General features: G+C 40.5%; 1 long non-coding RNA gene across 1 annotated transcript in view; it reads right to left on the bottom strand.

Moving 5' to 3' along the window:
• Nucleotides 1–7,504: 7,504 nt before the first annotated feature.
• The window catches only part of LOC131901097 (uncharacterized), a 221,345-nt gene continuing 216,244 nt past the window's right edge, over nucleotides 7,505–12,605 (bottom strand). The window contains exon 3 of the long non-coding RNA XR_009376356.1: nucleotides 7,505–7,776. This is a non-coding gene — a long non-coding RNA (uncharacterized LOC131901097). The remainder of the gene's footprint in view (nucleotides 7,777–12,605) is intronic.

Raw genomic sequence — 12,605 nt, 5'->3', positions numbered from 1 at the left:
GGGAATGAACATTTCTTTAACGCCCAGTCATATCTCTAGTGCTGTAATTTTTTTAAAGTCTATTTATATCATTTTGAAGTGTGGTAATGAGGACAAACTCATACAAGAGAAAAACCCTATTCATGTAAACAATTTGGTAAAGACTTTAGACATCACAGTTTTCTTCAGGTTCAAGAAAAAGAAATCATGTTTCATTTATTTTTCTTCACACACTTGAAGGAAGTAAATTACTTACCATGTTCACTTAGGACTAATGATGGCGATCACTGCATTGTGATTTCTATCTTGAAACTTTTGAGGTAGATATTAAGTGTGCAATATGTGTGACAAATACATTTAGTGATGTTTATTTTGTTGCCTTTATATTTCTCCTATGCCTTTTGTTCATTTTCTATTGTACTTTTCTTAGTGATAGGTATTTTTCTGCTGTAATGTATAGAATGGTATATCCATCAACTAAGTGGTCCACTGTTTACTTAAATGTCAGGCAGTGTGTGATTATACTTTTCAAGTAAGGTTGTCTGTAAAATGGTGGTGGATTTTTTATGCTGGCTTTGTTTTTCATATTTTCACTAATTCCCTTTAGATATGTGCTTATAATTCTTTTTGGCTTGGATGTTAGCAATGATTCAGTGATACATTTGAACTCATGATCCTCATGTAGCCACCACCTGAGCACAAGTCCAAAGGTAGATGATTTACTCCCATTATGTGTACTTTTTTCAACCAAATTGAATGATGTTAACGTTATAATACTTAATGGAAGAGAATATAAGAAACGTGAAATACCTAATGTGTGTATTCAAAGCAGTATTTTCATTTATCTAATAAAGTTGTAATAAAGTAGGATAATCAGCAATCCACCATGAACCTCATACAATGACTTGCTATGTTTTATATATATATATATATAATTTGACGTTCCATTCTTGTCCCATCCACATGAGTTAAATATTTGGATTTCATCTTCAAGTACTTCCTTCCAAGAGAATTATCCAAAGATGCCAGGTAATGTAATATCACTAAGATTTCTCTTGTAAGAAAAATTTATGAGGCATGTGATATGATTATGGATAGTAGGCTAATGGCAGATATGTGAAGACCAGAAGATAGCTTTGTGGTTCTCTTAATAGGGTGGTCATCGTCTGGTTACCAGCTTTGCACACAAAGACTACCAATGAGCCATCTCACAGGTGCTCAAATAAGATTTGTAGAAATACTACAACAATAAATTATTGTCTTATTTTCAGATTGTAAAGATAATTTCATAGTAGGATATTAGAACAAAGGACAAATTAAATAATAAATTTTCTTTGCATATTAAAATATTTATAAAATCATATATTTTTCAAAATTGATTATGAAGGCTAAGCATTTGTTTATAACATTGTCTCAGAACCACAATTGAATGCCAGAGGATTGCCTCATTCTCTAAAGTTGTTACTGCTAAGCTTGAGGACCTGAGTCCTATCTCTGGGTGATCCATACTATTTTTACAATTTTTTTTATTTCTACACTTGGGAATTGACATATGCACACTCCTACATCAGCAAATATATAAATTATTTTTAGACCTGTATAAGTACCATTGAGGTCATTTGCAACTAAATGACTCCATAAGGTTCATCACTAGATCTCACATAGAGGAAGTAGATAAAAGACAAATGTAAGTTGTCCTCTCAGTGCTATATACACTTCCTGGCACTGGTGTAGACACACAAATGCAGTTCAGTCTTTTTAAGTGGATGAAAATACCAGCAAAGAAAATAACCCAATTATTGAGAATATATAAAATGATTTGCCCAGTTAAATTATAGAATTTCAAGAAATAATTCTGTTCTTTAAAACATGGTTTCTTTTTAAATATTGTATTATCCTTTCATTTTCTTATTCCATTGTAGGTCACTTAGAAACCAATATTTCTGAACTTAGGGGTGCACAAATGTAATTCCAGCCCTTGGCAGAATATGCTGGGCCAATCTCTGAGAGTTTGAGGCCACTTTGGTCCCCATAGTGAATTCTAGGGCAGCCTGTTTGGACACATCCTGTCTCAAAAAAATTCCCAAAGAAAAAGCATACCTCAAATTATGGAATTTTTCATAATATAATCTGGCTGAACTGTGACTGGTTTAACAAAAGCTTTTGTTATCTTCACTCACATCACAAGAGATGTGTTAACAATGAAAATTTAAAAAAATATATAGAGAGTCCATTCACAGAGGTATAGAACTTCATTGAATCCTTTGACAACCATCTAGAGGGGGCTTTCTTCACCTTAAACTCACAGGAGACAGGAAGAGTAGTAGGACATCTTCATCATCAAAATTATAATGATATATTTGTGACCTGAGGAGTTGGCTCAGTAGTACTGGTCCTCTTGGTTACCCAAGTTTGATTCCCAGCACCTACATGAGATTTGTCACATGTACCTGTATTTCCATGTCCTTGAGTGCATTCACCTTGTGTGTTAGGAAACCAGATATACAAATGGTAAAAAGACAGATATGTATGTGATTCCATATTGTAAAAAAGGCTTTATTCATGTGTCTGTTATCTTAGAAAAGAATGGAATTTAATTTAAGAGCATAAGTTTTGCAAAATATTATGCCATGTTCATGCTAGGTAACAATGGTGACCAGAGTATGATGTCTGATCCTCTGTGAACTGGAGGCACTGTCAGTTGTGAGCTGTCTTGTGAGTGCAGGGAATGAGAGTCAGGTCTTCTATATAAAAAAATAGTGTTCTCAGTGCTGAGTCTTACATTCAAGCCTATGACCATGTCATTAATAGTAGTAAGGTGTGGATGGCTGAATTAAGTTCATCCTTACCTCAGTCCAGGTTACCCAGAAGAAATATAAGATTGATAGAACCCAAAACTACTTCACACTTGGTGCTCTAAAAATTTGTTGTTACTCTTCCCCAAATGAGAAATTATTGGTTGAGGAGCAGAGTACACAGTCATTTCGATTTTTGAAACATCTCCCCAAACTCCAAGAGTCATACGTTGTGTTCATGTATCCAAAAGAGCCATGTTGTTTCTCTTTGAACTTATTCCAGTGATGATCCATCCTAAACTTGGCAAGTTTTCCCTAAGACCTCACATAACAATCAAATGCTTGCAATTATCAATTCCATTGACTCACAGTTTTATGGCACATACAGTTCATCTTCAAAATTTTCATGTTTTACAGCACATTATCACAAATGTTAGGAAAATGGACTGCTTAACCAGAGACAGTTCTGACAAGGCAAGGCCCAAGGAGTTGTTTTTTAGGAAATATTTCTACTAGAAATATGAGACCAGATATAACTAAGAATATTCTGGATAAAAATGGATGACCAAGAGACTACAAATTACGGTTTAGAATGCTTTGTGTTGTAGGATATAAAACTAGCCCCCTGTACTGAATGTTATGGTGACTCCTGAGACATTTACACCCTCTCCTCATTCAGTATCCTGCTATTTTCTGGTTGTTTTAAAAAAACAAAAAATCTCAAGTGATTTAACCTCTTAAAAAATCATTTACACTTAAAATATAAAATGAAATAGGATTTTTACCCACCATTTAAAAATGTTTATAGAGCTACTAAAACCCTCACATTTTCAAACAGTTGGTTAAAACATTCCTCTGGATTGTACAAGTATCGAGGCTGAGATACCGACAGTCATGATGGATGGTTAGTCAGACTTGGCTTCTTTCTCTTCCACTTCAGAGACTTTCCGCTGGCAGATCTGTAATTGTTGGTCAGCCAGTTTAGCCTGTTGCCTTTATTTTCCTCTTCCCTTTTGTTTGCACTCTTCTGTGTGATCCTTTATCCTTTCCCATGGCCTTTTCCAGTGTTGAATCCACCTTGGCAGAGGTAGGTTTGGACAACAGTCTCACCGAGCATGACTTGGGCTCTGACTTTACCACTCCTTCTCTTGGGCAATGATTGTGGTATCACTGGGTAGGAGGAATTTGTGATGCTGAACCTGTCATTGTGCTGCACTGCCTTAGCTGCCACCACATGAACTGCAGGGGCAGTGGGAGAATTGATCCAAGAGTTTTCTAAACACAAATCTCCACAAAATGAGGGGAAAATACAAAGAATACAAAGAGGAGAGGAACTGACACTAAAAGTCTTTAAAAGATGGTTGACCATTTAATCCAAGCCACAAGAGTGAGATTATCTCCAATGTGGTAAATAGGCAGCAATTGGAACACAGAAACTCACATGTCAGGTGTTCCCCTTCTTGAGTTTATACCTCCTGTAAGGAGAGAAAAGCAATTTGCAGGCATAAAGTCTGACTTGTCTGAATGTGATTACCTTCTGCTTCCCTGATACCTGCAAAACATTCAGTTTGGAGCTCTGAATGGTGGTGACTCTAGACGACTCCAGGTTATGAGGAGATCCTGAGACTTGAACTGAAGTCTGTCTAAGGCTAAGGCAATCAGGCATCTACCAAGAGCTGTGGCATTTTGAAGAATTTTTAAGGATGGACCTTTGGGTGTGAAAGCCCAAGGTTCAAATGCCAGAGCAATGCTTGAGGTGTACCTGAGGACAAGCTGGCATGGACTGTACTCAATAGTCACTCAGCTGTGGGAGTGAGCTACCTCCATATGCTGGAAACCATGGTTGCTTATAACTCCGGTTGCAAGGGCTCTGATTTCATCTTCTGGTCTCTGCAGGTACTGCACACAGACACAAGCAGGTAAATACCCATATACATAAAATAAAGTTTAAAAAATGAAATTCTTGTTGGAAGCTGGTGATGCACACATTTAATCCCAGAAATTGGAAGACAGAGGAAGGCAGAGCACTATGAGATCAAGGCCAGCATGGTCTACAGAGTGAGTTCTAGGACAGCCAGGGCTACAAAGAAAAATTTGTTTTGAAAAACTAAAAAACATAAAAAATGCAATTCTTAAAAGCCAGGTTCCGGTAGTGCTTGCCCTTAATCCCAGCACCCAAGAGGCAAAGGCAGATGAATATCTGAGTTCAAGGCAACCTAGTCTACAGAGTGAGTTCCAGGAGGGCCACTGGAGCTACAGAAAAACCAAAAGAAAAATGATATTCTGTACAGTAATGTCACAGCCTTGAGTTGGTCAGGGCTTAGTTAAAATGAACTTGTTCTGGTCCTTCACAGAAAAATTTGTGGTCTTCTGTGCCAGCTTACTTGTAGGCAAAAGAAACCTTATTCTCAGGTTGGAATAGCTCAGAATAGTTGTTCATTTGAGACCACCATTCACAGTATGAATAGTTGACTTTCCCATGCCTGTGTTTGTATTTGTGTTCTATGTCCTTTGTGTGAGAACTGTTGCATTGATACATTCTTTAAACGCATTTTTTAGGGTATACATTATGATCTATTTCTCTTTTAAAAATACATCATGATATATTTATATTTAGATCATACTGCATGATCTAAAAGATAATTTTGCTCTATAAATCTCCATCTCCCTAAGTGGCTAAACTTGCATTCTCCTGGCCCTATTTAAATTGTTCAACGTGCTACCTCAGGTAAGACTTAAGAGAAACTTAAGCATGACAGCACATGTGGCATGCAAAATCTGTGCCAGACTGGCTTCTCTTTTGACATTAACCACCACTTGATGCATGTTGTTATTTAAGGTATTTTTGTTCATTAAACTTTTAGGTGTGTGGAAAAATTTATCCCTGGGGAGGCATATTCTCTAAGAGCAGTACCTCCAGCCCTGTAGAAAAATTCTGAGACAAACTTTCTTATGTTGTATCATACAGCCTTCAGCACAATCTATTTCACTGTGTTGTCCTTGTGATTGAACCACCTACAATTTTAGACTGAAGAACTCAATTACCACTGAGATTTTAAATTAAAAATTTGGGTTATGTAGTCAACTATCCATTTCAGTAACAGGAAAAGGATTTTTGTGTGCTTGGAGACTAGCATAGAAAGAATAATTTATTGTGTACTGTTGGGGGAAACAAGGTAGGCAAACAGCTGCAGAAGTCACCATTATGAAATGTACCTGATAGTGGCAGGATCAGTGATTTTGTAATTCCCCAGCATGTATTGATCCATGTCATGTGAGTGAAGGCAGGCTAGATTTGGGGTGGACAATTTAGGAAGGTTAGCTTGAGCCCATGAATATTGAATTTTGAACAAAAATTATCCTATGTAGATATCTTCAATCCTGCTTGTCATGGTTATTTCCATTAGCTATAGCTGTGTGTGCCAGGTCACAGGTCTCAGCAGCTAACTTTGCACATAGGAGAATGGTGATATGATATCTTATTAATACCATTCCCTCTACCAGAGAATGGTGTTCTCTTTTTGAAAGTCAATAGAGCCATGTGTTTTTTCAATTCTATTTATTTTTTTAAAAAAGACAAATTTTGTTTCACTGTTAAGATTTGGTTTTGTTTAAATGCATCTCTGCTCTAATCTCTTATTTGTTTCTGTTCCACATTGAATTCAGATCATTAAGAATTTCTTTCTATTTTTCTCAAGTGAGTTGATTATTTATTTCTGTTTAGAGCAATGTCTCCTGTTGCTTAGGCTTGCCTCATACTATGCAGTTGATAATTGCTTTGAAGACCTAATACTTTTTCTGCTGCCCAGTACGGGAAAGAAAGTTCTGCAAACTGCTTCAAGACTGGACCTTAACGGGTCATTGAGAAGAAAAAATAGACGGGTAAATGAGTGTCCTCCAACTTCTCTTGATTTTATTGCAAACTTACAAATGAAGAGGGACCTGTGTAAGAATTGAGTTCACTGACCAACTATAAAGCAAGAGTACTCCCATTACAGAAAGGGATGGGCAAGAAGGAACGTGAAAGCTCTCTGCCTTTGACTGTAGCTCAGAAATAAGTAGTAAGGTGATCAAATTTATGTATTTTAGATGATTATTAATTGTTTTGACTGGCCATTTGCATCCACAGATCAGGGAATCAAGAATCTGGATAAAGAACTGAACTTATCACAAAACCAAACTACAGTAGTTACACTAGTTTGACCCAAATAGAACTGGATAAAATCATGTAGCCCTGCCTAAAAGAATTATTATTTTATAGGTTTAACATGAACAACCTGAGAGAAAATGTGTGACTAATACTCGGTGTGCTCTAACACAAACCCCTAGTCTCTGAAGCACATGGCCATGTAGCCTGTTTCAATTTTTAAAAATAATTTTTGGGGATTATATTACCTCATTTGCACTGTTGCTTTTCTACTTCTAAGCCTTTCCATAGACACTTCAATGCTTTTTTAATTCATGGTCTCCTTTTCCTTTAACAGCACTTACTGTTTAATGTGACATAAGTTTGTCTGCAGGATTTCTAAGCTATGAAGGAAATGTTAGGCTGCACTGGCCAGTGACTGTGTAATGGAATACACACCTCTTGGAAGAGGAACAGAAAGTGCTCTGAGAGACTGGAATAGTTTCTACTAAAATACATATGTCCTAGACTAGAGTACTGTCTGCCCCTAGGGTAGAATCTAGAGCTGTGAAAGCCTGTGCTGCCTTAGTCATTTGATCTCTGCTTACCTAGTAGAGGAGCTGCTACTGTCCTCAGGCCCTGTTGGAGACAAGCTATTGAGAAACTTTGGGCAAGCCTAGCAATCAGGAGCACCAGTGGGAGGTAGATTATGAGTTTTTTCAAGGGTTCTCCTCTATTTCAGACACAGGGAACCATGAGGTAGACCATAAGCAATGCCATGGTGAGTGGGAGTGCATTGCCTTCCATGGAGGAGGAGCAGGATGTCTGAGCTGTCAGATCTGCTGGGAGTTGAATGGATCATGTGACAGACTGCTTCTGTTGGAGAAGCAAAGAAAGAAAGGAAACTGTCACCATGAGGCAGTCTCAAAAAAATGGAGGGTTGGCTGAATGAGAGCTTTCCTAGCATGTGTGCATCCTATATTCAACTTTATCATGAAAAGGTACAAACAAAAATTTGGGCTAGTGAGATGGCTCAGTGTGTGGGTAAAGGTGCTTGGCCCCCAATCCTGGATCTGCAGGGCCAGTGTGGTGGAAAGTGAGAACCAATTTCCGTAAGTTGTCCTCTGACAGCTCTATGGACATGTTGACTTGAACCCTGTCCCTAATAAAGTAAAAATATCATGTGTTACAATGTCACCACAAAACTCAGTATTTGCACCATCAATGCTAATTGAAATGTTTCAGCCAGGTGATGGTGGCACATGCCTTTAATTCCAGCTCAGGAGGCAGAGGTAGACAGATCTCTGAGTTTGCGGCCTGGTCTACAGTCCAAGTTCCAGGACAGTCAGGGATACATACAGCTACTCTGTCTTGAAAAAAGCCAAACCAAACCAAAAATTAAATACATAAAAATAAATGTTTCCAAAGCATATTCTTAGTAATTTCAGAGTGAAAATGCCATGTTTTGTAACCAGATAACACCCCTAAATATCATGCATGAAGCCCTTTAGGAAACTGCAGAATAGCCACATAGTAAGGTAGGACATGGTGTTAAGGGTCTTGATGAGCTTCAACATCAGCACACCCTTGACACTGACTCATGATTCCACAAAGTCAAACCATGGGAAGGTTCTGCACTCTCACCTGGAATATGGATGGCCTGGGTTACATCTCCAGAGGTCTGTGAACATACATGACCAACAAACAGGCTTGGAAATGGTAGCTCAAGAACATATTACAAGCCTTTAGGTAGAAAGAAGCAGGAGGATTTCTGAGTTCCAGGTCTGTAAGGACTATGTTGAGAGACCCTGTCTGGAAAAGAAAAAGAAAACTGCATAATGGAATATTGGTCTTTTTGAAAGCAAATCAGAAAATTGTGCTCATCAAGAAAAAACTGCTGGTTGCAGCTGCTGGCAAATGGCTGTAAATAAACCCTCAGACAGTAGTGAGAAAATGTCCAACTTAGAAAATATTTGAACAGAAAGGTCAGCAATGATATGAAAATATAATGACCAATAAGTGGGGCTGTGGAGACACTCGGAGGGTTTGAGCAGTCACTCTGAAATCCTGAGGACCTGAGTCTAAATCCTCAGCACCTACATAAAAACCAATCCTGGAATGTCATGGAAGCCTCTAACCCCAGCAAGAGATGAAGGACATAAAAGTATCCTGAGAGCATGTAGTTCAGTGAAACCCTGTCACAAAATGAAGATACATGTTATTTCTCTCTGGTATCCATGTTTGAACATAGGGTTATACAATCTGACATGGTCACACCTGTGTCACACACACACACACACACACACACACACACACACACACACACACAAGACAAGCAATGGGTAGAGGGCAATGCCCACAATCAACTGATGTGGCAATTGAAATTAGAGGAGAAACTAGAGCACCTGACCAAGTGGACTGCCCCAGTGTGCCTGAGGGAAATGGGAAATGGTGTGACAGTTTGAATAACCACTGGGTAGGTTTGGTCGCAGCAAAACATGGGTCCCTATGAGGCAGCTTCTGGGGGAAATAGAAACACATTACAGGCTGAGCACCCTTAATCCTAAACCTGAAATCTGGAGTTTGAGAACACTGAATTTCAGATCCAGGTGCTCAGTGCCTCATTATCGGAAATGCTGCTCAACTGGAAATGACTTTACTCAGGATATGGAGATAGGTCAGATCCTCCAAGAATCCTCAACCAGTCAGAGGACACCTCCCTGGGCCACACCATCTGAAATCCATTCAGCCACAGGAGAAAGCTGCAGGCATTATCATGACAACATAGACACTCAAGAATCCAGTTAGATCTAGGGTCCACCAGCTGGGGCCTGGATGAAACTCAGCTGCAGGGTTCTGTTGATGCACCAGACCCAAAATTCCTGCCAGCCAAGCCTTCAAGGCAGCATCAGCAACATGAATAGAAGCAAAAATAATCAGCTTGTGGAAGCTGTCTGCTGAGTGATGTGAAAATGTTTTTCCTCAAGGCGGAATTCCAGTCACAACACTACCCTCCCCAAGGCACAGTCTAGGCAGAGGCAAATATAACATTTGGATTATCATAAACCAAGATTTGAGCAGGGGATGACCTTGCCTGTGCTCAGCAGTGAGCCCTAACTTTGCCAGACAACAAGAAAGCCTATGTTCCAGGGGTGAGGTGTCACCACAGGAATACACTTGCTGCTGACTGATCTCTCCAGGACACTCCCTAACTGAATATGTGTTCCCTATTCTTGCTAAGCATTGGAGCTGAAAATATTATACAGGTAATTCCAGAAATGAACACCACCAAAGTTGTACATTTTACACCATTCTGGTTGGGATAGCAAAATCTCCCATGCCAGATGTGCTTGTGACCTCCCTCAAATGCCCACTGTCAGTGCCCATCACTAAGGAGCCTCCTGAGTTACAGAAGGGATGGTGCTGGAGGACAGACTTAACAGAATAGAAGCCCAAAAACCACAAGGCCCACAAATGAGATGCCAGCACACATCATGGAGACTGCCTAATGCTAGGACTCATGACTATGCCCAAACTGGGAGGGCACAGGTACTTGGTAAAGGTCCAAACGGTGTCCTGTGTGTCCATGTGCCCTCCACCCCCACTCACTCACAGTGACTTCAGGAGTAAAGGACTCCATTATGTTCTTTTTTTCCTCTCATGTGGCAGGTATCTGAACTCAACACAGTGTTTGTCCTAGAACATGAATACTGCACCATGAAAACACAGACCATGACCAGGACCACACAATGGAGAGCTAGGGACACTGGCTCTTCATGCTCAATGACAGGAAAAGCATCAACCCTTCTGTTACCTGCGGACTGGCTCCTTCAATCTCCACAGGTATGCATAGGGCAGCTACTGCATGTAGTAATTTTTAAAGGATACTTAGTGTTTACAAGACATTGATAGAATGTCTCTTGTATGCAGGTGCTTGGAGAAGAAGCAAACATCAAGGAAAAGATAGAAACACCATGGAAAGTGAAAGCTAGGGCCACTGGGATGGCTCATTGAGTAGAGGGCTTGATTGGGATGGCTCCTTGGGTAGAAGACTTGCCATCAAACCTAACATCTTCAGTTCAATTCCTAGGATGCAAGTGGAAGGAGAGAAACAACTCCCAAAAGCTATACTCTGACTTTCACGTATGACTCCATGGTATCTCCCCATCACATCACATTGATGTAACACAATGAGCGAAAAAAAGCAAGTTCGGGTGAAAAAGGTTTTTGGCCTATACATCTATATCACTGTTTATCATTGAAGGAAGTCAGGACAGGAACTCAAAGAGGCAAGGAAGCAGGAGCTGATCCAGAGTCCATAGAGGGGTGCTGCATACTGGCTTGCTTCCTCTGTGTTGACTTTAGCTTTTGTCAACCTGACATAAAACCAGCTAGTGTATCCCCAGAAAAACTTGGCTGACTGCTGAGATCTTCATTTTCCTGACTTCTTATTCTTTAAATCAGCAGAGAATAAACTATCCCTTCCTGTTACCATCTGGACTGTCCCACCATGAGGCCAGGAAGACCCAACTATAGCACATCCTCACCCATGGCCCTTCCATGGCCCTGCTTCACACATGGTTGCATTCTTCCCCCAACTCTGCAGTCCCTCCCTCATTCCTATTTTCCTTCATCTCCTAGACTCAGCCCTTTAGTCTTCATCAGAATGGAGACTGTTTTGGAAAAAAAAGGACTCCCTGCCCAGGGAGACTCTACAGCTCCATTATGTTTAACCCCTGCATGGCCCCTGGGCTCCAGGAACTCTTGGGCTGCCCCAGCTCCACAGACACTGCTTGCTGCTCCCTTTCAACTGCACACTACTTCCCAGCTGTGCTTCATATAAGCACTGTAAGATCTCTGCTCTCATTGCCTGTTCTCCTATGGTCCTTTGCTGTGCTTCAGATACTGTGTTGAACTTTCTGATTATAGCAGAACCTACCTTGGCATTGATCCTGAATCCAACAGCCACCAGCTGCATAGATGATGGGGCCACTGGCAGCTTTGTGCCCTGCACTCAGAGCCCATTTTTCCTTAAATGGTCACTCCAGGCTGAGTCACACTGGTTTGCTGCTGGGTCTTTCAAACCCTAACCCTCAGTGCATCTGAACAGGGTCCTGCCCCTCAACTCAAACCAGTACCTTCTGCTGCCATCCTTGCCCTGCCTCTTCAGGCACAAATGCCCCATCAGAGCAGCCTGGGTCTCTCTGGGTTTCTGGTCTGCCATATGGCTTTCCTCCCATGGCTGGGGATGTCTGCATGCATGATTTATCACTTCAGCTAAACATGGATGCAGTGCCTGACTGTGTTACCTCTGCTGACCTCACACTCCTGGTTTCAGGAGATTCTCCTGCCTCTCAAGTGCTTGGATGACAGATATGTGCCACCATGCTGGCTGGAAAATAAGTGTGATCAAAGACACCTACCCGATGTTCTCCCTATTTCCAACAGTCAGGACTCCAACATTCTGAGCCTATAGCCATCTTGGACTATGTCTAACAGTGGAAGACCCCATGAATACACTGTCACCCTGTGGACATGGCTGTGTTAAGCAAACCAGGCAGCATGCATACATGTCAGAGGTTACAAACAAGAAGGTCAGGCTGATATCACTCAATGATAAGGTCCTCACTTGGCATGGTAAGGGCACTAGTTCCATCCCTGCCATCACAATAAACAAACATCTGCTGGGGATGTAGCTCTGTTAG

This window comes from Peromyscus eremicus, unplaced genomic scaffold, assembly GCF_949786415.1.
Source record: "Peromyscus eremicus unplaced genomic scaffold, PerEre_H2_v1 PerEre#2#chrX_unloc_2, whole genome shotgun sequence".
Lineage (NCBI taxonomy): Eukaryota > Metazoa > Chordata > Mammalia > Rodentia > Cricetidae > Peromyscus > Peromyscus eremicus.
Note: the sequence above shows the minus strand (reverse complement) of the source record. Positions and strands in the feature narration are given on the sequence as shown.